The sequence below is a fragment of the Equus caballus genome, chromosome 15, assembly GCF_041296265.1.
Source record: "Equus caballus isolate H_3958 breed thoroughbred chromosome 15, TB-T2T, whole genome shotgun sequence".
NCBI lineage: Eukaryota > Metazoa > Chordata > Mammalia > Perissodactyla > Equidae > Equus > Equus caballus.
In genome coordinates this window covers 52,755,538-52,782,855 of record NC_091698.1, presented here as the reverse complement: position 1 = coordinate 52,782,855, position 27,318 = coordinate 52,755,538, and the positions used below count along the sequence as shown (strand labels likewise).

The 27,318-nt window shown below is 41.6% G+C and overlaps 1 protein-coding gene across 4 annotated transcripts in view; it reads right to left on the bottom strand.

The window, feature by feature from the left end:
- Positions 1-27,318, bottom strand: part of SERTAD2 (SERTA domain containing 2) — a 114,721-nt gene that overhangs the window by 20,675 nt on the left and 66,728 nt on the right. Inside the window, exon 1 of one of the 4 annotated variants that reach the window (XM_005599937.4) lies at positions 1,636-2,014. The exons of 2 other annotated variants lie outside the window; for them this stretch is intronic. The gene's annotated coding sequence lies outside the window, so the exon portion shown is untranslated. Of the gene's footprint in view, positions 1-1,635; positions 2,015-27,318 lie in introns of those variants that run through there. One more of the 4 variants, XM_023618989.2, reaches the window with a different exon arrangement.

Below are 27,318 nucleotides of genomic sequence, written 5' to 3'. Positions count from 1 at the left end.
AGTAAATCAAAAAGCTTGAAGCTAAAGGAAAACTTTCTAACATTTGTCCCTCTCTCTCTCCTTTTTTTTTTCCATGAAGAAATTGATAAAATGAACAGGAAAGCAGAGACCCATGAACAAGCTATTCTTGCTCATGCCAGAAGCTGCGATCTTAAGATGGGTATTTTCATCCACACAGCACACCCTAGCACACTGAAATCAGAACAGACTGCTATAAAAAGGGGCAGGAATGGGAGGAGCTCTTGGGGTGAGACAGGCCTCCTGGTTAGCCCAGCAACTAACCCCCCATCACCAAAACAACCCGGAGGCCCTCAGGTGGACTGTCCTCCAGGGGTTGAGTGGAGCCAAGAGCCCACTTCACTCTTGTCAGAGACTAGCCCCTAATTATAAAAGGCTACTTTGAACACTTAAGGCCTCAGGGATCCTATTGGCTACCACAACTTCTAGGCTGTTTACACACATTATGGATATTTCTTAACATACATTGGGAAATCAAAAAAGCATATTTCATGAACAAAGCTTGAAAACATTTACTATCTTCCTGAAGACCAACTGGGGCTGCCCAATTCGACTCAAATAAAAACTGCTCTAGTCTGACGCTGGATTTCTCATCCTGCTGATTGCCCTTCCCCATTGGGTGCCTGTAAAAACTTACTTTCCACCTCCTGAAACATCCTGAAACTACCTAGCTTGAAAGCAGAAAGTTATTCTAAGACAAACTACATCTAATCTTTTTGTGAAATTTAAGACTAAACCCCAAACTCTACTCCCATCTCAATCTATTACTATTACTTCTACTAAAGGTAAGATAACTCATGCCCAAGAAAAAGAAAGAACAATTTATGATTTTCTCGCTACAATGGCCCTCTGACGGCACCCTCTGTCTTGATGGTACAAAGTCCAGAGCTTGGGACAGCTGGCTCCCCTCAGCCCCCTCCCTTTCAGTCATAGGCGGTCACCACCAAGATGACTTGTAGATTTCTAACTTAAACACCAATGAGACATTACGTTTAACATACAAATATATTCAAAATCAATTCACTTAGGCATGGGCGAAAAGAGGGTAGAGAGGGATGTTTTTAAGCTAAAAACACAGGGAAACTCACAAAAACACACTATAGCAAGTTGGATGCAAAGCCAGCCACGGAACTCAGACGTGAAGGAGCCTTCGCGCCAGCAATCCGAGCCTTAAAAAAAAAAAGTCTCGCACGTTCACAACAACACAACCGACACAACACGCACACACATCCCAGCTGTAAAAGCGACAGCTTCAAGCTCCCTCGTTCCCACTGCTGAGCTCTGGTTAGCTCCCGACCCTCTCCTGACCCCGGTCCGTGACTGCCCGTCCCCTGCCCTTCCCCCAGCAGATCTGCCCGCAAACGCTGGGGGTCCCCGGACCCGGCCACAGGGGTCCAAGGGCGCCGGGCCGGGAAGCGGCGGGAGGCAGCACTCCTCCTGGTACCTGCTCCAACTCAGGTCCCTCTCGACCAGGCGCCCGAGACCCTCGCGGCCGCCCGGGTCCCTCCTCCGCCCCCGAGCTCTCCCGGCCCTGGCCGGGTCCCAGTGCCGCCCCCCACTCATCCGGAGCCCAGCGCATCTGAGGATCCCCTCCAGCCCGGCGCCGGGAGAACTTACCACATGCAGCTCCACCTGGGAACTAACGCATCAGGAGGGGTTTCTGCCCACTCCTCAAGCTACTCCCGCTCCATGCAGAGTCCCCCGCTCCGGGGGCCCGAGGGTGGCGCCGGGGAGCGGGCAGGAGGCGAGACCGAAGCTAAGACTCCGCCGTCCTGTGCCTGCGCGCTCGGAGCATTATACAATGGTGGAGGAGGAGGCGGCGGCGGCGGCGGCGGCTGCAGGCAGCGGAGGAGGAAGCGGGAGGCGGGCGGAGGGGGCGCCCTGACCGAGCGAGCGGCAGCTCGTACTCCAGCACTCGCCGTGCAGGAGTGACGTGCGGCCAGCGAGCCTCCCGCGAGCTCCGGGCTCCGGGCTCAGCAGGCCCCGCCCGTCGCCTGGCCCCGCCCCTCCGCAGCCCGGCCCCGCCCCCTCCCCCGGCGGTCCCGGGAGGCGCGATAAATGTGGAGCGGGCCCCGGCCGCCGGAGGAGCAGGAAGGGGCAGGCGGAGCACGCGAGGCGCCGGGTGGCAGCGCCGCCCACGGCTCCCTCTCCGGCCGGCGCGCCCTTTATTTTCTCTTAAGGAGAGGCTTAAAACGAAGGGGAGAGGGAAAGAGACACTCCGGCCAGGGGACCACAACTAACCACCAGCAATCCCCTCACGCTCCAGAAAATACTCATGCAAATGACGGAGCGGCTAGTGACAAAGGCGGCGGCCAGCGCAGCGCGCGCACAGCCCGCTGAGTCGCGCGACCGCAAATATGACAAGCATCTGAGCTATTCGGCAACTTGGGGCCGGTCAGCAGGGCGGGCAGGGTCCCGCGAGGGGGGTGGGGGGCAAAAATTCGACCCGCAGGCGCGACGTCCACGCTGCCCGCGGTGCTTTCGAGACAGGCATCCCGGGAGGGCGGGGGCGGCAGCGTCCGCAGCTGGGCCACTCCCCGATGCCCCCGTCTCGGGACGCACGAGTGGCCCGCAGAGATGTCCGAATGGCAGGATGGGTGCTCCAGCTGGAGAGCCGGGGGCAGAAAATGTCCCATGCGCGCGGTGGCCTCGGCCCAACACTCGAAATGGGTCACCAAGTCCAGAGTACTTTCGGAGCAGGACGGAACCGAGTTGCATCGTTTGTGGCAGGCTGCGCCGCGGTGTAGACCCGGCAGCCGGCCGGCTGCCCTGGCAGAGCCCACGCAGGTAGGGAAGCCAGGCTTGGAGACGCAGGGGCGTCAGAGGCGCCCGTCCTCTGCCCAGAAGTTTCATGCTGATAGCCTCTTCCCTCTCCTTAAGCAAGCTTCTGCTTTGAACTACAGACTGACTTCGGCAGGGAAATTTACACTAGTTGGGAGAGGTTGAGCTTATGCCTAAATGGTGCGAATTTAAGAGCACTAGGAAAAGAGAGACAGCTCCCCTGGAAAATTAATGATTATCTTAAAAATTACATGTGCGTTCAGTTCAAAGATGTTACAAAAAGTAATTCAGGCACCTTAAAATTTTGGCTACCACCCCAGTCAATATCATCTCAGCTCACTTTGGCGTTTAATGGTCCACTATACTAGTTATATCTAAGGATAATAAAGCTTTAAGACCTAACATAAAGGTGATTATAAGTCGTTAACATCAAGACAAGTTTAGACCCGCTGGAACTGTCCTGTAATGATTTGTTATCAATCAAATTGATGATTTTATTGAAATTAAACCTGGGTTAAAATGTTGGTAGAGGAGACAATGTTTCATGTTTTATCTTTAAGGGGAAGGAAAAGGTTTTTACTGTACCCTCAGGATAATTAAAATCTTATACGAATTTTTCTTTAAGTATAACCGATGTCAAAAGCTAATTATTTGTGGACGTCTTTAGAAAGTTTCATTATAATGGCTTTCCAAATTACACATGGACGCAGTGTTCAGGGCCCTCTGCAGGTCCTGCTCAGTTTGTGCCTGGGTGGCATAGCATTCAAACGTTTTGCCAGGAAGCCAAGATACTTTTCATTTCCAGAGTTCTGCCTTTTAGAGACGACATTAACTACTAACAGTTTCCTAACCACCCACTCATTTATACTTTCAGCGCTCACTTTAAGGAAAAGTCATTGAAATAGAAGCTGCAATAATCTCTTCCTGTGATATCTTTGTAGTGGAGGCCAGAGGCTTGGTTGAATTTAAAATGAATTTAGACTCTTATTCATGAATTGAAGTTAGCAGCAAGTTAGACATTCAGAATTTTTGTGACACTTGGATATTTTCTAGCAAACGGATTATCAAATGTAGTGTTCCTGTACAAAAGAACTAAGATCAAAGAGACAATTTTTGTGTCTCCAGAGTGGACACGTGATTCTGCTAAAGCACGTATTCTGTGCGTGCTGGGTAAAGGTTTGTGTTCTTAGGAGAGCAACCTGAGGTTTGGGGTGAAATGGTTTTCACCTTTCCACACTTTTGAAGGTTGTAACATCCTATCAGTGCACACATTATATACAAGTCCCATTTCCCCCACTTTTAGATTCTGGCATCCTTCACCAAGAAGTCAAAGCATCAAGTGGCAGCTTTAACAGCTGCTGATGTGGTCCAGCACCAGGTGGTTAACCACCCCCCTCCCCCAGGCCGAGTCCCCCACAGGCCAGCACAGCAATGCCTGCCTGGCCCTGGGAATCCAACTCCAAGAGGATAAGGAAAGGCCCCCCTGAGCTTTTGAAGTCAACTCCCTTCAGTATTCAATGGCATGATTTTAAAAAAATTATTGTTTATTCCTAGCAAGAGAACAAGAAACATTTACCAAACATGTACGTGTGGTTTTCACACTTTCACTTTTTGGGACATTTAAAAGCCCATTTAAAATAATCCTACCCTAAGGATTTAGAGTTTAGAGTTTCTCCCTCTCACTTTCACATATAAGAAATTAGGCCAGTCATCTACATTTAACTATCAGGAACATATCTGTTTAGGGAGAAAAAACACACATTGCTTTTGTAAGTATAGAACTGTGATGGTAATTTTTAAAAATACTCATGAGTTTAATTTCAGAGAAGTACTTCTCAACATCGCTTTGTAGTTCTGGGTACTAGATTGCTCTTCGAGGCTTCTCTTGAAAGTTGCTGTGCCCTCACATCTTGCAAACTACTAGACTACTGCCCCAACTGAAGGCCACTTTTAGCACTTAATTAGCATGCACCAAAGAAATGACACAAGGACAGCTGGCTGAGAAACAAAGACTTTAAAACAGTTTGCAAACTTTAATTTTTCTTTCTCCTTTACTGTATTTTACCTTTCAAGTTCCACCTAAAATACTGGTAATAATCATCATCTGTATGCCTTGGAAATTTTGGTCTTACAGCAAAAAAAAAAAAGATAAACATTTCAGTTATTAAATACATTGTATATAGCTGGCTGGGCTAAATAAACTTGTCATGGAAAATACAGAGATCCTAAATGAATGTGGACTTCCCATTCACCAATAACTGGAAACTATTAATCAATCTTCAAAATAAAGTTCTGGGAGTCACACCACCTAGCTGATTATCTAGGAGTTGATACAGGATGCAATGCTTTGGAAAACTGAAGACTCACAAAGATGGCACAGACAGGTTCAAGGTTCAGTACTTTTCAGCCACTAGCAAGTTAAAACTTCAGGTACCAAAGGAGCAAGTCAACTCATCTACTTCTGCAGACTCTTCTCCATCTCTTCTTCCCCCGCCTTTTGTCAGGTTTTTTTCCTGCTTCTCCCTGAAGTCACGCTTCACACACGTAGAACTTCAACTCCACCGAAGGGCTGCTTTTGCAAAGCTTCCTTTATTGTTACTGGATTGCCTTGCAATGACTGTCCCTTATGTACCCAGAGAGGGTCATTCTTCTGTTAGAGATGTGCCATTTTCTCTTTTAAAAATCTGACAATATTTAAAATTCTAATTTGGAACAAGATCTTAATAATAATATTCGAAGAAAATGCTTTTACAACCACTTGCTTTTTTCTAGCATTTCTGATTAGTCCCTTCTAACCATCACTAGAGAAGATGGCTTCTGACGGGCATTAGCTTCCTTCCTATTCCATTTGCCACTGCTTTCCATTAAAATCCTCAGATAAATTGTGAGGTCCAATTCTGAGCAGCTCTCCATAGAGACTCCAGCTTCTGCTGCCACCCTCTCCTCAGCTGGAAAGCAAAGGCCTTTCCTGGTGACAACTCCAGTGTTCCCTTCCTGCCAGATGCCACTCCACTAAGACTGGTGGTCGCTTCTCAGAAACCTCTCTCCTTGTCCCCAGACCCCCACACAGCACTACCCTCCCGGTGGCCTCTGCATGTTGACTCTGTGCTTCCTGTCTGTAGACCATCCCCCCTTCCTGAGGAGTTCATATTCTTCTCAAGACACTCAGCACTCCTGACTTCCACAGAAAACCTCAATGAATGTTAGAAATCACACAGCCTTCAGACTTCCCTTGTCCCTGGGAAACAGCTGGGTGACATGAAGTGTCCTGGAGCAGGAGCTGGAAGATCTTGTACAAATAAATCACTTAACTATAATTAATCGTTGCCTTTAGTTTCTTAATCTGCTATGTCACAGATTTAGGATCAGCACCAGTTGGGGTGAAAAGACAACAGGTTGTTAGTTGTCAGGAGATTTCATGTCTAGTTCCTCAGCCACAGACAGCAGTGAGGCTGAATCAGACCCTTGACACCATTGGCCACCTCCACACCCCACAAAAGGAGGAGCTCGAGCTCAAAGATGTCTGTAGCCCCTTCCCAGAGCTAGGAGTCTATGAAAAGGTGACTACAATGGGAACTACCTTCATGGAGGAGTTTTAGGACTCAAATAAGAAAATCGGCTCAAACTGGAAGAATATAAAACCAACTTTACACTCATACATTTCTAAAAAAAAAAAGAGAAGTACAAATAATGATAATATGTATGCTCTCTTCAATAGGATATGTTCTTTCAATTATTTTTCAAATTCAGAAGACAGATTTGAGCAGTCCTATCCATATTCTCCTGGATTTGTTACCCATTATGGTTCAAGTCACCTGCCTGTGACATCTGTAATACCCTGCTCCCCCACCCCCACCCCAGACTCCAACATTTGTAAAGAAGCAGGACAGTTTACAAGGCATTTTCACATGGATTCCCTTGTTTGCCCTTCATAACACCTCCCCTGGGCCATAGGCAGGACAAGTGCCACTGCCCAAGTTCTACAGATGAGTAAAGAGAGGCTGAGACAAGGACCGCCTGTTGAACTCTTCCTTTCTCAAGCTGACTCCCAAGAACAAGGAAGGTCTGGAGGCTGCGAGGTTTCTAACATCCATTGAAATTTTGGGAGGAAGCCAGGAAAGACTCCAGCCGAGTGTCTTGAGAAGACTACGAACTCCTCAAGAAGGGAAGATGGTTTACAGACAGGAAGTGCAGAGTCAACATGCAGAGGCCACCAGGAAGGTAGTGCTGTGCCAGGATCTGGATCCCACTTTGCTTCAATCCTACACTAGAGCCATGAAGTAACACTTCTGTCTCTTAGAGAAAGAACTCCAGCCCTGCCTGTCCTTGGCTTTGTTGGCATCACAGTTTAACCCACAGAATTAATAACTCACAACCACCACCACCAAAAAGAGATAAAAGACATCACACCCTCCAGCCCTTCACTCATTTCCAATATGGTTTGTAAAACTGTCGTTATTGTTTGTCACTCTAGCTCTAGCCTCTGGGACAGTACCTGGCACAAGAGGCATTTGGTAAGCATTCACTGAGTGAATAAATTAAAGAATGCTGAAGACTTTATACCAGCTTCATAAACTCAAGGGGTTAATCTTTCCTGCTAAAATTCTCTCACTACCATTTTACTAAGCTCTGTGTGTGTGTGTGTGTGTGTGTGTGTGTGTGTGTGTGTGTGTGTACATATAAATAAGTATACACAGAGATTGTTTAAGCAGTATTTGGGAACCTTCACATTAGAGGGATCACTATGAGCAATATAACGTCGTAATTATAACTACTTTGCAGCATTTCTAAAATACGCCATTTGGGTTTAACATAGTTAAAAGGACTAATGGACACTCACAAAGTACTGTTAGGAGTTAATCTATACAGCCTCACTATTGGGGGAGGGTTCAACCTTGCAGATAAACAAATCAGTGCCATAATTCCACTATTCTGTACTTCCTTTATGAAGATTTTTCTCTTCCTAGTTTAAGAATTAAAAGTCTCAGTTAAATTATATTTAAAAATACAGCAGCATTTGATAATTACAAATAAAAAAAAAACTTGCCTATCCAAATTTTCTAGTGATTACCTAAATGGTTCAAGTGACCACTTATTAATCTCACCTTCATTTCCTCCTGGTCATGGAATATAAAAATATGCCAATAATCAAACATTTTATGAATATCATCAACCAATATTAATTCCCAGGAAAACCTGGCAAAACGATGATAGGAAAAATCATTCTTTTTAAAAGGATTACTCTAATACCAGCTGTCTTTTATGTTTTATAATCAAGCAAATCATATGACTGGCTGGACTAAATTCTACTTTCTGCTCTGCATATTCTCATACCTACTGTAGAAACCATCCAGGACTGTGTACCTTTAGGTCACCTATGAGTAAAGAGGTCACTTAAGACAAGTATGGCAATTTAGGGAATGTAAATAATATATTTAAACTATTTTTTGAAGTCCCAGCTAGAAAAATTCTACTTTGAGAAGTTAAAAAAATTCAAAGTTTTAATGTATATAGAGGCCCAGGAAATGCATTTAAGTTCAGGCTATGAGGTCTCATCAGAAAATGAACCTGTGGACAGAGAACACAGTTTAAATGTAAACACAGTAAACAAGTAAAAATGAGTTGGCTCTTTGCCACTTTGAATTTTTATTGGTTTGCTGGAGGAGAGCGAACACTTAGGTAAGATGGGGTAGACTTTATCTTTTCTTTCAGTGACCATGGAGAACTATTTTTTAAAGAGCTGTTGCCAGAATAAGCAAGACTTTTTCAAATTATCCAGCTGTCCAATAATACTAGTCCTTTGCTTTAAATTGAAAAAAATTACATTTTTAAATTTAAAGTTTTTTAGATTTAAAATGTCCGAAATGCACAGAGTGAAGTCAAGTAGAATAAAATAAAGCAAGCACCTCCGAAAAACACCAATACCACAGCAGATACACTTGTGTAATCAGTCAATTGTTTTTCTAAACATGCTTTAAATATCGAACAGAGGATTTAATCTTGCTAAGTATTATTTGTTTCAAAACTGTTTTCTTAAAAAAGTTTTGTTTGAGATATATGAAACTCCTTAAATGGGCAATTATCAGAGAAACTGGCTTTTAAGGAGAAAATAATAGTGTGAATGAGCTATATGTAACTTCCCTTTTTAAAAACAGAAGTTGAATCTGTAACACCAAATTTAGAAAGGAGAGTGGATGGCAGCAAATACCACGAGAATATCATGTTATAGCATAGACGCCCACTGCCGTTCTGTTCTGTTACAAATAAATGTACACTCTATGATCCTGAGTTTGCTCAAACAACGCATGTATTTAATCGTCCCTACAGATTACTCTTTTAAAAGAAAACATACATGTGAAAGAGTAACATCAAATCTTAAAAAATCACTTAAAAACTGAGTCAGATTCTCTGACTTTACTGTGACTCATTTGGCCTCATTACACAGAGTGTAGCATAGTCCATATTGCGGCTGTGGATGAATAGCTTTTGTGGGAATAATATTGGTAATTTCAACACATTTATATTTCCTTTTAACTTCCTTTAAGAAATTAAAGCCCAAATTACAAAAAGGTAGAAAAATTTTTTACTGAACCAGATATTCATTTTCTTTCTTCTTTTTTTGCTTTGGTGAGGAAGACTGTCACTGAGCTAACATCTGTGCCAAGCTTCCTCTACTTTGTATGTGGGACACAGCCACAGCATGGCTGTATAGGTCTGTGCTCAGGATCTGAACCCCCGAACCCCAGGCCACTGAAGTGGAGCAAGCAAACTTAACCACTATGTCACCAGGCCGGCTCTCAGATAGTCACTTTCAATCCATCCTGACTTGTTACCACTTTAGAACCGTTAGACATCATGCTTTTAGTTTTAGTGATAAAAATTAAGAGCTATAAATATAAAGACTCCAGAATTATTATTTTCACATTATAGCCAAAAATGAAAAGTGAGAAAATAGAAAGCTTTCCAAAAGTTCATCAGACGAAAAGATTAGAATTAATGAGGAGTCGTACCAATTATGGACAAAAATACTTAATACTATATAACCACAAATTCTCCCCAAACTCATCAATAAATTAAATGCAATTGTAATTTAAATCCCAATATTTTTGAACTTGGTAAGCAAATCCAGAAATTCATCTGGAATAGCAAAGGGCAAAAGACAGCTATAATAAGTTTAAAGAACAAGATGGGGGGGTGTGTCCTATCAGATATCAAGGCTTATTATAAAACTCTAGTAATTAAAACAGAGTGGTGTTGGCATAGGGACAAACAGATCAATAGAAGAGAATTGAGAGTGCACGAATAGACCCACACATCTACGGAAGCATAATATATGGCAGAGGTGAGATTACAGATTAGTGGGAAAGAACAGACTTCTCAATAAATTGCTACGGGTAACCTGGTTACCTGCCAGAAAAATGAAATTAGGTACCTAATATTTTTTCAAAAAATATTCAGTTCAGGTGTACTGAAATCTAAATCTGTAAAATAAAACTTTTGGGAGAGACTATAGGAAAATATGTTTATGGCCTCAGGGTAAGGAATGTGTGATTACTGTTTGTCTCCTGAGATTCATTCTCTACTTCCCTCTGCTTTGCTCTGTGCCTTGAAATGTTGGCCCCTGGGGACTAAGCTCCTTTGCCAACTAGCCTCCAAATGGATTCACCAAAAGGAAGGTGCCAGAAAGAGATCAGTGGGTCAGGGGAAAGAGTGGCTGGGGTATTTCTTGCCTGCCCCTTCCTGCTTTGGGCCCCTGTTACGGCAGTACCTCCCTCCACAACCACGGCTCCTGCAGGTGGCCCCTTCTCCAGGATGCCAACTCACGGATTCTGGCAACACCATTTCCTCCCCTTTCTCCTTTGGGCCTAAGGATAGTAACAGCTTCCTACTGTTGTTGGTCTTCTATGCCTCAACTTTTGTCACATTCCTGTAAAAAGTCCCTTCATTAAAATCTCTTTAGTGGAATTATTTGAGTGGAATTCTGTTTCCTGCCAGGACTTCGACTACTGAGAAACAAGACACCCAATGCACAAACCATAAAGAAAAAGATCAACAACTTTGATTACACTAAAAATTAAACATCTATTAAACAAAATATAGTATAAACAAGATAAAGGCAAGCTAAAGATTGTCAAATGATATACGTGATTCATATAATCAAGAAAAGATTAGTACTCAGAATTAATAAAGAATTCCATTGAATCAATATTTAAAAAGCCATATAAGCCCAACAGAAAAATGGGTGAAAGAGCAAACTCAAATGTCCAACAAATATGTGAAAAGATACTCAACCTCACCAGTAATAAGAAAAATGCAAATTGTAAAGAGAGAGTTCACAGCTCTCAGACTGCCTACTTTGGAGATAATTTGGCGTTATCCAGTAAAGTTAGAGATACACACCACACACACACACACACACACACACACACGGTCTTTCTCAGCTGGGGTTCCACAAGAAAATAAGTCCCACAGAAAAAGATTCAGGTGAATATTTCCTCAATTCTCCCAAGGACGGGATAAAGTTACAAACCAGTGGTGTGCCGGTAAATGTTTCGCAGGCCTGGGGGATGGGGAAAGAAGCCCTTATTTGTAGCATTTGCTGATTTCTGTGGTGTAAATACCCCCACCATGGCTGATTTCAGGCCTCCCAACTGAACTCAGAAAGGGATTCGCACAATTGCTCTTCGGAGCAGCTATGAGTCTGCAGCTCCAGCCTAACGCCTGAACCATTCTAGACCTACAGGACGGAAGTTATTTCACTACATACAATGGATGCCTTAGGGTAGTGGGGCTTAATTCTCTGGAGGAATTCTGGATGCAAAGAGCTAAATCTAGAATGCAGAGAAATTCTTATTTTTATCCCCCAAGGAGATATATAAGGATGTTTGTGGCAGCTTTGCTTATAATAGCTAAAAATTGGAAACAAGCTTAATGTTCACCAAGATGAGAATAAATTGATACACTCAAAACTACAGTGGTTAAGAAGTACTAAAGGGGGATTGGCCCGGTGGCGCAGCGGTTAAGTTCTCACGTTCCGCATCTCAGTGGCCCAGAGTTCGCTGGTTCGGATCCCGGGTGCGGACATGGCACCACTTGTCAAGCCATGCTGTGGTAGGTGTCCCACATATAAAGTGGAGGAAGATGGGCACGGATGTTAGCTCAGGGCCAGGCTTCCTTAGCAAAAAGAGGACTGGCAGTAGTTAGCTCAGGGCTAATCTTTCTCAAAGAAAAAAAAAAAAAAAGAAGTACTAAAGCTACCATATATTGACATGATTAAATGTCAAAAACACAATGCTGAGTAAAATTAAGCAAGCTGCATAATATATACAGTATAATATCATTTATATAAAATATGCAAAATAGTGCTGTTTATGTTGACAAATACATACGTATGCAATTATAGAATAGAAAAATTAGAGATAAAAAACATTCAGGAAATGTAAATGGTGGAGGATAATGGAAGCAGGGAGAGACACACTGCTGGCTTCTGTTTTATCTGTAATGTTTAATTTCTTTTTTAAAAACATGAAAGACAAATAAATATGTCGTAATACTACACAATTTTATTTTATTGTTTTAGATTTCATCAGGTTAAAAAAATACATTTTTTCTTTCTTCCTTATGGTTCCCAAGAAGTAGAACTTTATAAGGTTTTTTCCTACAATTTCTAATATCTATTACTAAAGATATTATTTGTACAATATTTGTATTTCATGCATTTCTTTATTCCCCATAATTTCAGTAATAACTTACTCCTTTCACTCACTTTGATATATTGTCCTTCTCTCTCTGTTACTAATAGTCTATAAAATTCAATAATAATGCTAGATTAACCTAAAGTTCTTAACAGGAAGCCCAGCTGACAGGGCAAGTATAAGAGAATAATTGGTTTAAAGCCTGAGTTTGGGGTCTGTTTCTCACCTGCCAGGCTAACTTTCATCTTACTGGAAAAGACAAAATTTCCTCTCAAAATATTGAAGATTTCTTCTTACTTCCTTAATATGCCAAATTACACATTTAGCACTAAAAAGTGAAATCTTATTTTGTTTTGTTTTTTAAAAAACAACGGAAACACACTTTCCCCACAAAATATCTTTCACTTGGTGTTCAGGTGACCCCTGACTGACACCAAATGCATTTAGACTCTTTCTTATTTTGTGTCTCTTGATATGAGGATCAGAGGAATAAGGCCCACAGGCTCTCTTGACCTTTGGGAACGTGACGCTGTCTTGGTGCCTGAGTAGTGGGACTTTTTTCAGAGATCGTCTTGAAATAAGCCTATGTTTTAAATACACACTTTTCTGCGCGCTAGCAGGCATTCTGAAGCTAGGTGGTTCTAAATAAAGAACTCTAGTCAACAACAGGAAATAACTCCCACAGAAAAAAGGGGCAGAATACAAACTCTCACCAACTCTTGTACACAGTTCACAACGGCCTTTTGTTCCATGCACATTAAGCCTGAAATCTTTACTTTTCAGAGCATGTTTGGGCCTTTGCAGAGCAATTAAATCTTTCTTTTCCTTCTGCTGGTTGTCCTTGCCTTCTTCTCTCTGAGGAAGTTAACCTTACAACTAACTTCTTACTGTGAGGCAGCAGATCAGAAAACGGAACAGCTTCTATTCCGAGACGTAATATATTTTTTTCTTAATGGAGCTTCTCAAGAAAAAAAAAAATCAACTCTCAGTTTAAAACTCACTTTTCCTTCTAATACCTACAATACCATGTAAACACACATGTGTGCGTTCTAAAGGAATGTGTTCATCCGCAGTCTATGTATCTAAAGGTATCAACCAGGATGCATCATATCAACCCATAAATCTAGACTGATGGGTTATCAACGCTTTACCAGGGACATTTCAGCAAATCAATGCAACTAGAAGACAAATTTATATTCTATTCAAAGGCTCCCATCTTGAGTTTTTAGTGAAAAAGAGGGAGAAAACCCTAGATCCCAAGCTAACCAAACAGAAAGACATCTGAAAGATGGTTTTCAAAGTCAAAGTGACTCCTACTGGAATGATTTGGTGGCATTTGACTACAGCACAGCACAAGCACTCCTGACAAGAGAACAGGGCTGAGCAGAAGAGCTTCAGTATGACTGCAGACTGGTACTTCTTCCCTCTCCTATACACTCGGCCTGCCCTCTTTACTGGCTCCTTCCTGTGGTCAATAAATTACAGACTCAACGCGCTCTATCTTCACTGTTAACACAAGAAACAATCCTCCTCTGCTTCAGTGCTGCAGGAATGCTGGTGGCTACTCCTGTCTTTACCCTTCACAGCTTTAGTCCCTCCTATTTCCTCTGGCTGCTGCAGAACTGTATTGACCATCCCCAGAAAAGGGCACCAGTGCCCCCTAAATGCCAAGGCCAACGGACACTTCTCAGTTCCTCATGCTACTGAGCTGCTCTGCAGCATGTGACATTGCTGACCACCTCCACCCATTTCTTTCAGTAACTTTGCTTGAACTACACAGTGTCCTGGTTCTTATCTCTCTAGCCACTTGTAGTTTCCTTTGCTGGCTCCTCTTCCTCTGCCCAACCTATAAACCTATAGTTCTTGACTTTTTTTTAATCACCTCCGGTGGCAATTTGAGACCAGAGAGGATTATGAGGTGAGTGGGGGATGGGGATGATTGGTTAGGATATCAGTCTTCAGAAAAATTTGGAGATATTAATGTGTTGAAAAAGTTTTGCTAGCTGATAATCACTGTCCAAATGTTTGCATTCCCTATTGTTTTATTTTTGCTCCCTCTTCTCTTCTTCTCATCCTATAAACTCTCCCTAGGCAACCTTATCCACTTTCAGGGCATCTATATGCTAGTGCTTCACAAATCATTAACCACATTCCAGACCTTTCTCTTTGAGCTTCATATCTGACCTTTATATAGAGACAGACCATATATCCAGTTTGTTAGGGTCATTTCTAGTTTATGCTTATCCTGGCACAATTATTAATAGCACCCTATTTCAATCTCAAAAAGGTACTGGTTTGAACCATAAAAGTATATAATTAGCCTATTTCTACCCCATTGCCTATTAGACATCTCCACTGGGTATCATATAGGCATCTACAACTCACAGCACATCTAAAATGGTCCTAATCGTATCTTCCTTAAATCTGCCTGTCCTCCTGAATGCCTAAATATAGTTAAGGTACCAGCAAGGTACCCCTAGTGTCTAAGCCGGAAATCTAAGATTCAGAGTATCTTCCCTCTCCTCTTCCCTCACATTTAACTAGACATAAAGTTTTGTCAATTTTCTCTCTTAAGTACTTTTCAAATATGCTCTCCCTCCCCATTTTTCCCATCACTGGCCTAGTCAAGACTCTAATTATCTTTCACTTTGATTATGGCAACAATCCATCTCCTTACTTCCAATCTTGGATATTCTCCTCTAATCCAGCTACACCACCTACTGTGTGACAGGTAGCATGCTTTGTACTAGAAATACAAAATGAACAAGAGATGCTCCTACTGAGTTCACAGGGAAGACTAACTCGTCATTGTGATGCAATGAGTTACGTGGTGACAGAGACATGCTCAGGGGGACAATGGACACACACAAGTGGCCACAGAGCCTGGACACTGTGAGAGTAGTCAGGGAGGTGGTGATGGATTTTGGGGTAAATGGGAATTAGTCAAGGCCATTAAGGGAGATAGAGCAGCAGAGATGGGGAGGTGAGAAATAGCACAGGAGACAGGCGCAGATCTGAAGTGTAAATCACAAGCAGGGAGTAGAAACACACAAGACAGAGGGTTTGGCTGGGCATGTCTAGGAAGCTTGGATGCCACATGAAGGGGTCTGACCTTTACATTCTGAAGGTGGTGAGGAGTCATTAAAAGATTTCCCATGGGGGAGTGGCACGATCTGACTTTTATTTTAGGACATTAACTCCAGATGTATTCCTGAACGTGACAAAATCATCCTAAAATTTATTTAGAATAACCAACAAATGAAAAAGCTGTAATAATTAACAGAGTTGGGTTCTGGCAAAAGAAAAATATAAATAAATCTCCATTGAACAACTTGAAACAGACCTTAGTATAAAGATTTAGTGTATGAAAGATGGTTTTCTTGTTAGTTCGAAAGGAAGGCAAGTGCAATAGTTTACTATTTAAGAGGAAAGATGGACATTAGATTCTTGCCTCACACAATATGACAGAACACTAGAGATTAACTAAAAAATAAAATTTATTTTTAAAAAACGTAAGAGCACTAAAAGAAATTGCAGATGCATAATTGATCCTACAAGTAGATAAGACCTTTCCAAACATAAAGCAAAAGAAGAACCATAAAGTTTAAACAGATCACATTTAAAAACTATGTAGCAAGAAACCCCATAGGCAAAATTAAAAGAAAAGTGACAAATAAGGAAACATATTTGCAACACAGATAACAAAGGCTTAGTGATGTTACAACCTAAAGAGGTCTTAAGAATCAATCAGAAGAACACCAATATTAAACTAGAAAACATGAAACTAAATTAGAAAAATGGGCAAACGACTCAAGCTGATGATGACCAAAGGAAGAAATGCATGAAAAAAACAGATACGAAGTCATCTAATCAAAGCAATACAAAGTAAAAAGAAATATAATTGCCACATACCAAGCTGGTTACTGAGATATCAAAACTGGTGACAATGTGAGGGCACAGAGGACTAGGCTGTGTCATTGCCACTGATGGGAGTGTAAATGGATGCAACCTAGGGAAGGCAGAGTTTGGTCCTGTGTATCAGGAACCTTTAAAAACGTCCACATCCTGCAATGTGGTCATTTCATTTCTAGGAATTTACTCCATTGAACTAATCAGAGCTGTGCATACAGAGTATATTCATTCAACAAATACTTAGTGAATGACTACTGTGTCTTACATTCTAGGAGCTGGGAATGCGGCAGTGAACAAAACACACAAAAATCGTTGTTCTTACCGCTCTTACATTCTAGTGAGGGGAAAGAGAGAAAATAGAATAAATTAATAAATTATATGGAATATCAGAAATTAAGTGCTACAGGGAAAAATGAAATAGGGAAGGAGGACGGGGAGCGTGTGCTTGGGTGTGTACGTGTGGGGTAGGGGTGCACTCTTCAAGAGGTGGTTAAGAAAAGCCTCATTGAGAAGATGACCTTTAAGTAAAGACCAGAAGGAGGTGAGGTCTTAGGTCAAGCAGAAGAGTTTTCATCACAGAGGGAACAGACAAGGCAAGCGGCTGCGAGTGGGGAGCACGCCTGAGGGCTCAAGGATGTCAACCTGGAGGGGAGGCGTGGATGAGAGGGAGAGCGGAAGGAGAGGAGGTGTGCGGAGGGGCAGGGTGGGTGGTCGAGGGCCTTACAGCTAAGGCAATGACTGGATTTTACCTTGAGTCAGACGGGAAGCAATTATTGTAATAATCATGTATTCCCAATATAGTGGCCACTGATTAAACAAAACTAATCCTATTAAAATTAATTAAACAAAATTAATAATAAATCAATAAAATCATTAATTAAAATAAATAAAATTTTAAAACTATAAATTAATAATTGAACAAAATTATTCCTATTGAACCTATTAAAACAAAGGTCAGGGCATGTCACTCCTCTATCAAACCCTCCAGTGATGATGGCTGGGTTGTAATGATTGATTTGTTTAGTGTTCCTTTGAGTTTTTAATCTCTTGAAGCGTGCCAAAAATTCTAATATTTGGAAATGTGCATTCAACACTAAACAATGCGAACCACCGGGCTGCTGTAACGGTGAAGAGCTTCAACTCTGCAGTGAAGGCAGATCCGCCCCTTCTGAGCTTCCCACTTACAGATCTTGGGTAGGTTTCTCAATCTCTGATTCTTAACTGTGAAAAAGGGGAAGTATCACCCATCCCATGGTGTTATAAAAAGTTAAATAAGATAACGTATTTCTTTTCAAAGTAAAGGGTCCCACTGGTGGCACATGAGGTGACTTTGAAAGGTACAAGGACCTGGCACTAAAGGACCATCTTGGAGGAGGAAGGCAACAGCCATGAAAGAGAAGTGTTGTTTGACGGGACACAAAGGTTTCCCAGGAGGAGGAGGAGAACAGGATAATGTTTGAGACTTTACTCGAGGTTCCTTGCTGTCTAGCCTCCAATGCTGCTGGAGGTGGCCAGGTGACACAGTTCTGGCTAAGCAGGTGTAAGGGGAAGGCTGGGAGCCCTGAGAAAGTCTTTCCACCCTGACTAAAAAGTGAAGGGCACACAGGCACGCAGGGAGAGCTCTCTCCATCCCAGCTGTGTGAGGATGTGGTGCCTGGAGCTGTAGCAGCCATCTAGTGTGCATGATGTAAGAAGGCTAAAGACAAAAGGCCAACACATGGAGGGTGGGGGTTGAGGTCCAGGTGGAGCCTGGGCCCTTGACGACATCACTGACCTGATGAGCTGATGAGAGCCAACGGATGCTAGGACCATCCACCTCTAGACTTCTGACGAAAACAACCAACGTCCTTACGGGTGAGTTTGTAACTCTGCAGGTGAGGTCCAAGGACCACAGGCCACTCAATCACCTAGGGACTAGTTTAACCCCACATCCCTGGACCCCACCCAGCTCTGCCAAAACATGATCTCTGTGGGAGGAGCTGAAGAATAGGCATTTTATACTTCCCAGGGTATTGGTTTCCTATGGCTGCTGTAACAAACTGCCATAAACTTAGCGGCTAAAAATGACACAGATTTATTCTCTTACAGTTCTGGAGGACAAAATCTAAAATCACAGTGTTGGCAGTTTCTTCTGGAGGCCTCAAGGGAGAGTCTGTTTCCTTGTCTTTTCCAGTTTCTAGAGGCCACCCTCACTCCTTGGCTCACGCCTCCTTTTTCTGTCTTCAAAGCATATCATTCCAACCTCTTCTTCTGTCATCCTGCTCATTCTTCTGTCTTTGACCTTCTTGCCTCCCTCTCATAAGGACCCTTGTGATTACCTGGCGCCCAGCCAAATAATCCAGGCTAACCTCCTCATCTTAAAATCCTTAATTTAATCACATTTGCAAACTTTTACCATCTAAAGTAACATGCGGGGGGGGGGGGGGGATACTATTTTGACCACTACATCAATTGATTACAGAATCAATAAAAATTATAGGTTTAAGAGCCAGCCCTGATAGCCTAGTGGTTAACGTTCGGCATGCTCTGCTTCAGCAGCCTGGGTTCGGTTCCCGGGTGTGGAACCACACCACTCGTCTGTCAGTAGCCATGCTGTGGCAGCAGCTCACATAGAAGAACCAGAAGAACTTACAACTATACACAACTATGCACTGGGGCTTTGAGGGGGAAAAAGGAAGGGAAAAAAAAGAAAGGAGGAAGATTGGCAACAGGTGTTAGCTTAGGGCAAATCTTCCCCTGGGGAAAAAAAATTATGGGTTTAAGCCACTGTTTGTTGATTCTTCTGTAACCTGCATGTGAAAGCATCTTCATAAATCACTTAATGGTCATAAAAACTTAACCCAGTGGTTCTTGAGAGGAGCAGAGGTGGGGGGGTGGGGCATGGAGGATGGGAAAAAGGGTTGGGGGCAGTTACGCACATTAGAATTGTTTGGGATCTTTTTCCAAAATAATTCCAAAATACCTGGGTTCTGCCCCAGACCTATGGAACTGGAATATCCAGGCAGAGGCATCAGGCATGTATAGACGAACAAACCTCCCTAGGGGATTCAGCTGCGAACCCTGGCTAAAATCCACTGATTAAGCTCCAGCTATGCCTTAGTATTTTAATCTATAAAATATAAAAATAATATATGCTCCCCCTATCTCTCATGATCATGTGAGGATCAAGGGAGGCAATGTACTTGGAAGCATTTTAAAATTGGTAACCAGCTACATAACTATCACTGGTGATCATTAGAGGAAACTGATGCGGGCTGTAAATGGTGGTGCTGGGCAAAAAATTCATCCAGAGAGACTCCAACCACTGAGAATTAACAAGGCAAGCAAAATAAATCCTTGAGAAAAAAGAAATCACTAGGCCCATACACCAAACTTCATAATTACCATGTACTCCCTGAGCATCTATTTAATCTTAAAGATTATTTTAATTTATTTGTGTTTTTTCCCCCAAACTATAGATTGTAAATGGAAATTAGAGGGGACAATGGATTAAAAGAAGCAAGCACATGATACTAGCAAAAAAAAAAATGAATTCAAAAAATTTAGTGATGTGGGATCGTTTACAGTATGGGCAAATAGCACCATGCCCCGCACTAGCCCTGACCAGAAGACTTTGTATTCTAACAGAATATGTGAGCGATCGAAATGACCCTGAGTCATGAAGAAAAGGTAGCCTTATGTTCAATGCTCTCTATGGAAAAAATGTACTAACACCACCACAATAATGATATAGGGAAAGATTTTTATTGAACAAGCTTACATTAAGCAAATTTGGGTGCTTAAAGAGAAACTTCAAATATCTATAAAATGTACACATGCAGAATGTACGTGTGCAAATATCTATAAAATCTATAAAATGCACATGTACAGAATGCCTGTATGCTATCTAAATGATATGTCACTGTATAAACTATAGCTATTGTACATCCATACGTAAGTTCTGCAGATGTGAAGGAAGCCCTCACACATCATAAGAGATCAATAAATCTGTGTTGTTCGAGAGAATGAAACTGACATTGCCACCTTCATGGATGAAGGATGGTGTTAGACGGGCTCATCTGCTGGCTGTGGAGTATACAATAACAATACCACACCTTTAAATTTGTATAATTACTTATTTACACATTATAAAGTATGTTGACATCGCATCTTATTTGCTCCCCACCCACTAAAGCCCCAAGAGCCAGCTACTACTATTCTACTTTACATTTGAGGAACTGAGGTTCAGAGAAAACTTTCTCAAGATGCCACAATGACCAAGCAGCAAAGGCCAGCCTGGAACCCAGATGTGATTCAAGATCCAGTTTTCATTTTCGAATTTACGTTACTGTAAATATCACTTCACTTAACCATCTAACAAGGACGCTTTGCCGAAGCACATTTCTAAAAACAAATTCAGATGGGAACTTAACGTATCATGATCTATCTATTTACCTATCTAACAATCTACCTATTTATAAAGCAGCATGAATCAGAAAAATTTTAATATATTGTACCTTTTTTTTTAATGTGTCCACACACTGGGTACATTTCTATAAACAGCTTTAGCTCAGAGTGAAATTTTATGACTGAATCTTAAACACTTAAATAAATAGAAAATGCTAAAATGATCTAAGCTAGTAAACAAAATCATTAGTTCTAAAAACAAAAAGCTCAAAATGTGCAGATTTCACAAGTATTTGGTTGCTATACGTTACAGTTATTCAAATGGTGTATTTTACTTTTATTTATATTTCTAGTGGACTACTATCTTTCCGCGCAATTTCAACCCACATACATTGATGACATATGCAGAGCTTAAAATGCCATGATTCATCAAGGCTGCCACAGTCATGCAGCTCAGTGATAGACCCATCGGATGTGAAGCTGCACGCTGCATAATGTACACTCACGCTCCCCTGCCCCCACCATGCATTGCATGTGACTCCAGCAAAGCATATTCACCCACCTCCAACCCACCCTCCCACCTGAGGGAGAGCACATGCCATGAAACTGAAGTAAATAAAAAAGGATTACATAAAGGCACCCTTAGTCAGAAATCATCTTTTCCACATTAACAGTAAAAAAGTCTTCACTATGAGTTTGGCCAGTTTTATACCATTACCTTTTGGTTCTTTGCAGAGAAACCAAAGTACAAAATGCAGAGTATTTTCAGATTATTTATCATGTATTTAAGCAAACTATAGTCAACATTTTCCAACATGCACCAGAACCCTCACTTTGGAGTCAAATAGTCCTGGGACAGACAGGGTTTCAAGTTCCAGTTTGACCATGTCTTGGCTATCTGACCTCAGGCAACTTGCTTCAGCTTCAGTTTTCTCAACTGTAAAAAGGGGATAAAACCAGGACCTGAGGTATAGTGATATTGTGAAGGTTAAGTGAGATTATGTATGTAAGGAATTTAGCACAGCTTCTGAAAATGATAAACAAAGGTAGCTATTTTTGTTATTAATAATTACTTAATTATAAAACGCTCATTAAGTTCAATACTGCACCGGTGGTCACTGGTATTGGAAGGAGAGCTTCCTTGCTCATCCCCAGCAGGCTTAGTCACTGCTGCCAACTGTGATGAATCTCACGTACAGGTCTGAGAGCCACATTACAGCATGCTAGAGATCAGATGGAACTCCACTCACTCAAGGCACCAGGTCAGACTGGAGTACAGGAAAAATACATCTTTACTGAATAAATCTTGTCATCCGACTAGCATTCAAAATGTACCCACATCCCTGCAATTCAATATAAAGCCAACCCCACTTTCTTTCTTCTTCTAACAAACATTTACTGACTGTCCACTGTGCGAGGCCCTAGGCACAGCTTAAGAAGAGATTCACAAATAACTGAGAGAGGGCTAGAGTGCTGGACTGTCAATTAGTTGTAATTCCCTCCTCCTTGTTCTTTTGCTTTAATTATATTCTGATGGGCAAATGTGTACACAAAACGTAATACAGACTAGCAAAGATCAGCTACTTTCTTCAATGGTTTTACAATATAAGTAACAGGAGCAACCAGCAGGCCTCTCCCTACTTTCATTGCTTTAACTGGGCTAAATATTTTCTATTTCCACGTAGAAAAATGCCAGTGATGTTTGGCAAAGTGAATCCAAAGAAATGGAGAATGTATACCAAAAACGTGGAAAGCTTTAAGCCTCCATTAGGAATAGACATATCCATCTTTCTATAATATCCATTATAAGTGTGTGCAGTTGAACCTCAGATCTCAAATCTCAATTTCTTGGTTTGCTCTGAAAAATATTGGTGCTCATCACAGACACAAATATCTCCATTGGCCCATGTTTCTACCTCCAGGTTGATGGATTATGGGCTTGAATGATATATTGGGATTTACAATTGGCTGTGACTTAAGAAATATTGACTAACAGTGGCTTAAATGACTAAGAGTTCCCCTCACTGTCAAAAAAATTAGAAGTCTGGGGTTAGGCAGTCCAAGTCTGGAAAGATGGCTCAAAGGTACCTGTTCCACCATCCTCATGGTCCTTAGGGTCATAAGAAGGCTACTATCCACCAGCTTTTTCATCCACATTCCAGGTAAAAATAAAATCAAAAGTCTTGTGTTCATGAGGCTTTGTCTTTTTTTTGTTTTTAGACTTTATTTCTTTTTGGTGAGGAAGATTGGCCCTGAGTCAATAAGGGCCAATCTTCCTCTATTTTTTTTTTGTATGTGGGATGCCGCCACAGCATGGCTTGATGAGTGGTGTAGGTCCACACCAGGGATCCAAACCCATGAACCCCAGGCCACCAAACAGAGCGTGTAAACTTAACTACTATGCTACTGGGCTGGCCCCGAGGCTCTGTCTTTTTATTCCAAAAGGGGTATCCTCCCCAGGGACCTCTACCCACATCTCGCAGGCCAGAACAGAGCCCAAGTGGAGCCACCTCATCTATAAGGATGTCAGACCATCAAGTATTTTAGCTTAGCACAGAACAACTCCAAATAAAATCAGGGTTGCCTTAAAACAGAATGAGGGGGAGAGGATTCTGGGAAGATGGAAGAGTGGGAAGCACCAGGAATCTGTCTCCCCACCTAGACAACAATTGCATTGGCAGAATCTGCCGGATATAAACAATTTTGGAACTCTGGAGTCTGTGGAAGGCTTGCAACTTCCAGGGAAAGACTTGTACGGCAAATAGCAGTAAATTTTGGTAAATTTCTGTCCATTTCAGCTTTTAGCACAGTAGCAGCTACCTACCCCTCACCCCTAGCTGTGCATGGCTTTCCTAGAGCAGCTTGCAAGCTGCTCACGGGAGCCAGGAGGGCAAAAAGGACCCTGTCCTCCAAATATTGGGGATCTCTGCTCTAATTGTTAATTGTTGCTTCTGATCACAGAGGTGCAGACAAAGAGGTGGGCAGCCCCTGTTGTTGCACCTCCCCGCATTGTTGCAAGTACCTCCCCCTCCACCTGAAGTAACTTCCAGGGGTTGAAAGGACCAGCACTCTTCACCGCCACCCCCCCTTCATTTTTTGCTTTTTCCCCTTTTGAAAGCCAGACATTAAAGACTAGGCCATCAGAAAACAACTGCAATAGGGCCCAGCCCCATGGCTCAGTAGTTAAAGTTCCATGTGCTCCACTTCAGTGGCCCAGCTTCACGGGTCTGGATCCTGGGCATGGACCTACTCTACTCACCAGCCATGCTGTGGAGGTGTCTCACATACAAGAGAGAGGAAGACCGGCACAGATGTTAGCTCAGGGCTGGTCTTCCTCAAGCAAAAAAAAATATGGAGGATTGGCAACAGATGTTAGCTCAGGGTGAATCTTCCTCAGAAAACAAAAACAAAAACAAAAACAAAAAAACCCATAACCTGCAATACACAGGGAAAATAAGAATGTGACCATGTATGCCAAGAGAAAGGCTCAGAAAAGACCTGAAAAGGCCTTAAGTTTACACCTCAGGCTGATCCTTGGCACAGAGGCAGCCTACAACAATTAAAAAAAAAAACCAAAACAATACAAAAAACAGCAAACCTTGAGGAAGGGAGAGAACTTGATTTCCAGAGTTACCACATTATTAGATTCAAATGTCCAGTGTTCAACAAAAAAAATCACAAGGAATACAAAGAAACAGGAAAGTATGGCCCATTCAAAGGAAAAATATAAATCAGAGAAATTGTCCTTGAAAAAGACCTATTGGAGATATACTAGAAAAAGACTTTAAAACAACTGTCTTAAAGATGCTCAAAGAACTAAAGGGAGATGTGGAAAAAATCAAGAAAATGACGTGTGAACAAAATGGATATCTCGATGAAGAGACAGAAAACCTAAAAAGAAACCAACAAGAAGTTCTGGAGCTGAAAAGCACAACGATTGAAATGAAAAATTCACTGGAAAGTCTCAAAGGCAGATTTGAGCAGAAGAAAGAATTGGCAAACTTGAAGACAGGACAACGGAAATTATCAAGTCTAAGGAACAGAAAGAAAAAAAACCTGAAGGAAAACAAACAGAGCCTGAGGGACCTGTGGGACAAGTGAAACCACATCCCCAGAAGAGAAAGACAGAGAGGAAGGGGCAGAGAGAATATTTCAAGAAATTATGGCCAAAAACTTCCCAAATTTGATGAATCCAAGAAGCTCAACAAAATCCAAGTAAGATGAACTCAAAGAGACCTACACCAAGACACATTACAAGAAAATTTTCAAAAGACAAAGAGAAAATCTTAAAAGCAGCAAGAGATAAGTGAGTCATCACATACAAGGGATCTTCAATAGGATGATCAGCAGATTTCTCATCAGAAACGTTGGAGGCCAGGGGCTGGCCCCGTGGCCGAGTGGTTAAGTTCGCGCGCTCCGCTGCAGGCCGCCCAGTGTTTCGTCGGTTCGAATCCTGGGCGCGGACATGGCACTGCTCATCAAACCACGCTGAGGCGGCGTCCCACATGCCACAACTAGAAGGACCCACAATGAAGAATGTACAGCTGTGTACCAGGGGGCTTTGGGGAGAACAAGGGAAAAATAAAATCTTGAAAAAAAAAAAAAAGAAACGTTGGAGGCCAGAAGACAGTGAGCTGATACAGTCAAAGTGCTAAAAGAAACACTGTCAACCAAAATCCTATTATCTGGCAAAACTGTCCTGCCAAAGTGAGGAAAAATTAAGACATTCCCAGATAAACAAAAGCTGAGGGAGTCCATGACGACTAGGCCTGTCCTGCAAGAAATGCTCAAGGGAGCCATGTGAGGTGGAATGAAAGGACACTAGACAGTAACTCAGAGCCATTTGGAGAAATGAGGATCTCAATAAAGGAAAATACATGGACAATTATGAAAACTAGTATTATTGTAAAAACTGTTTTTAACTGCACTTTTTATTTTCCATGATTTAAGAGACTGATAGATTTAAAGAGAAAAAAACCCCAATTATTAGGGGTTAATTAATACTAAATAAAATCTAGTATTACTGTAACTTTGGTTTGTAACTCCAAATCTTGTTTTCTCTACAGTTTAAGAGACTAATGCATTTAAAACAATTATTAGTTTATGCTTCTGGGAACACATGCATAAAAGTGTAATTTTGTGACATCAACAATTGAAAGGGGCGGGGATGGAGCTTTTATAAAGGAGCAGAGTTTTTGTATGTTATTGAAGTTAAGCTAGTATAAATTCAAATTAGAGTGTTATAACTTTAGGATGTTAAATGCAATCCCTATGGTAACCACAAAGAAAACAGCTATAGAATATACACAAAAAGAAGTGAGAAGGAAATTTAAACATTTCACTACAAAAACATCAATTCAGTACAAAAGAAGACAGTAATATAGGACATGAGGGACAAAAGAGCTGTAAGTAATATAGGAAAAAAATACCACAATGACAGAAGTAAATCCATCCTTTATCAGTACTTGCTTAAAATCAATTACATGTCTATACACAAACGATGACGAATCTGAAAAAGAAACTACAAAAATAATTCCATTTACGATAGCATCAACAAGAAAAAAACACTTAGGAATTAACTTAATCAAGCGGTGAAAGACTTGCACAATGGAAACTACAAAACATTGCTGAAAGAAATTAAAGAGGACATAAGAAATTGAAGAGAACACCCCATGTTCATGAATTGGAAGACCCAATATTGTTAAAATGTCAATACTACTCAAAGTGATCTACAGATTTAATGCAATCCCTATGAAAATCTCACTGATATTTTTTGCAGAAATAGAAAAAAATCCTAAAATTCATACGGAATCTCAAGGGACTCCGAACAGCCACAGCAATCTCAAAAAAGAACAAAACTGGAGGACCTAGACTTCCTTATTTCAAAATTTACTACAAAGCTACAATAATCAAAGCAGTGTGTTCCTGGCATAAAGACAGACATATAGACCAACGGAACAGAATAGAGAGCTCAGAAATAAACCATCTCATACATAGCCAAATGATTTTTGACAAGGGTGCCAAGACCATTCAACGGGGAAAGGACTGTCTTCAACAAACGGTGCTGGGAAAACTGGATATCCACGTGCAAAAGAATGAAGTAGGACTCTTATCTAACACCATATACAAAAATCAACTCAAAATGGATCATGGACCTAAATGTGAGACCTAAAAACATAGGACAAAAGCTTCACAACATTAGATTTGGCAATGATTTCTTGGATATAACACCAAAGGCACAAGTAACTAAAGAAATAATAGACAAATTGAACTTTACAAAAAATTAACTCTGTGCCTCAAAAGACACTATCAACAGAGTAAAAAGGCAACCCACAGAATGAGAGAAAATATTTGCAAATTATATATCTGATAAGGGATTAATATCCAGAACATATAGAGAACTCCTAAAATTCAACAACAAAAGCAAACAACTCGATTTAAAAATGGGCAAATGACTTGAATTAGACATTTCCCCAAAGACACATGAATGGCCAACAAGTACATGAAAAGATGCTCAACACCTCTA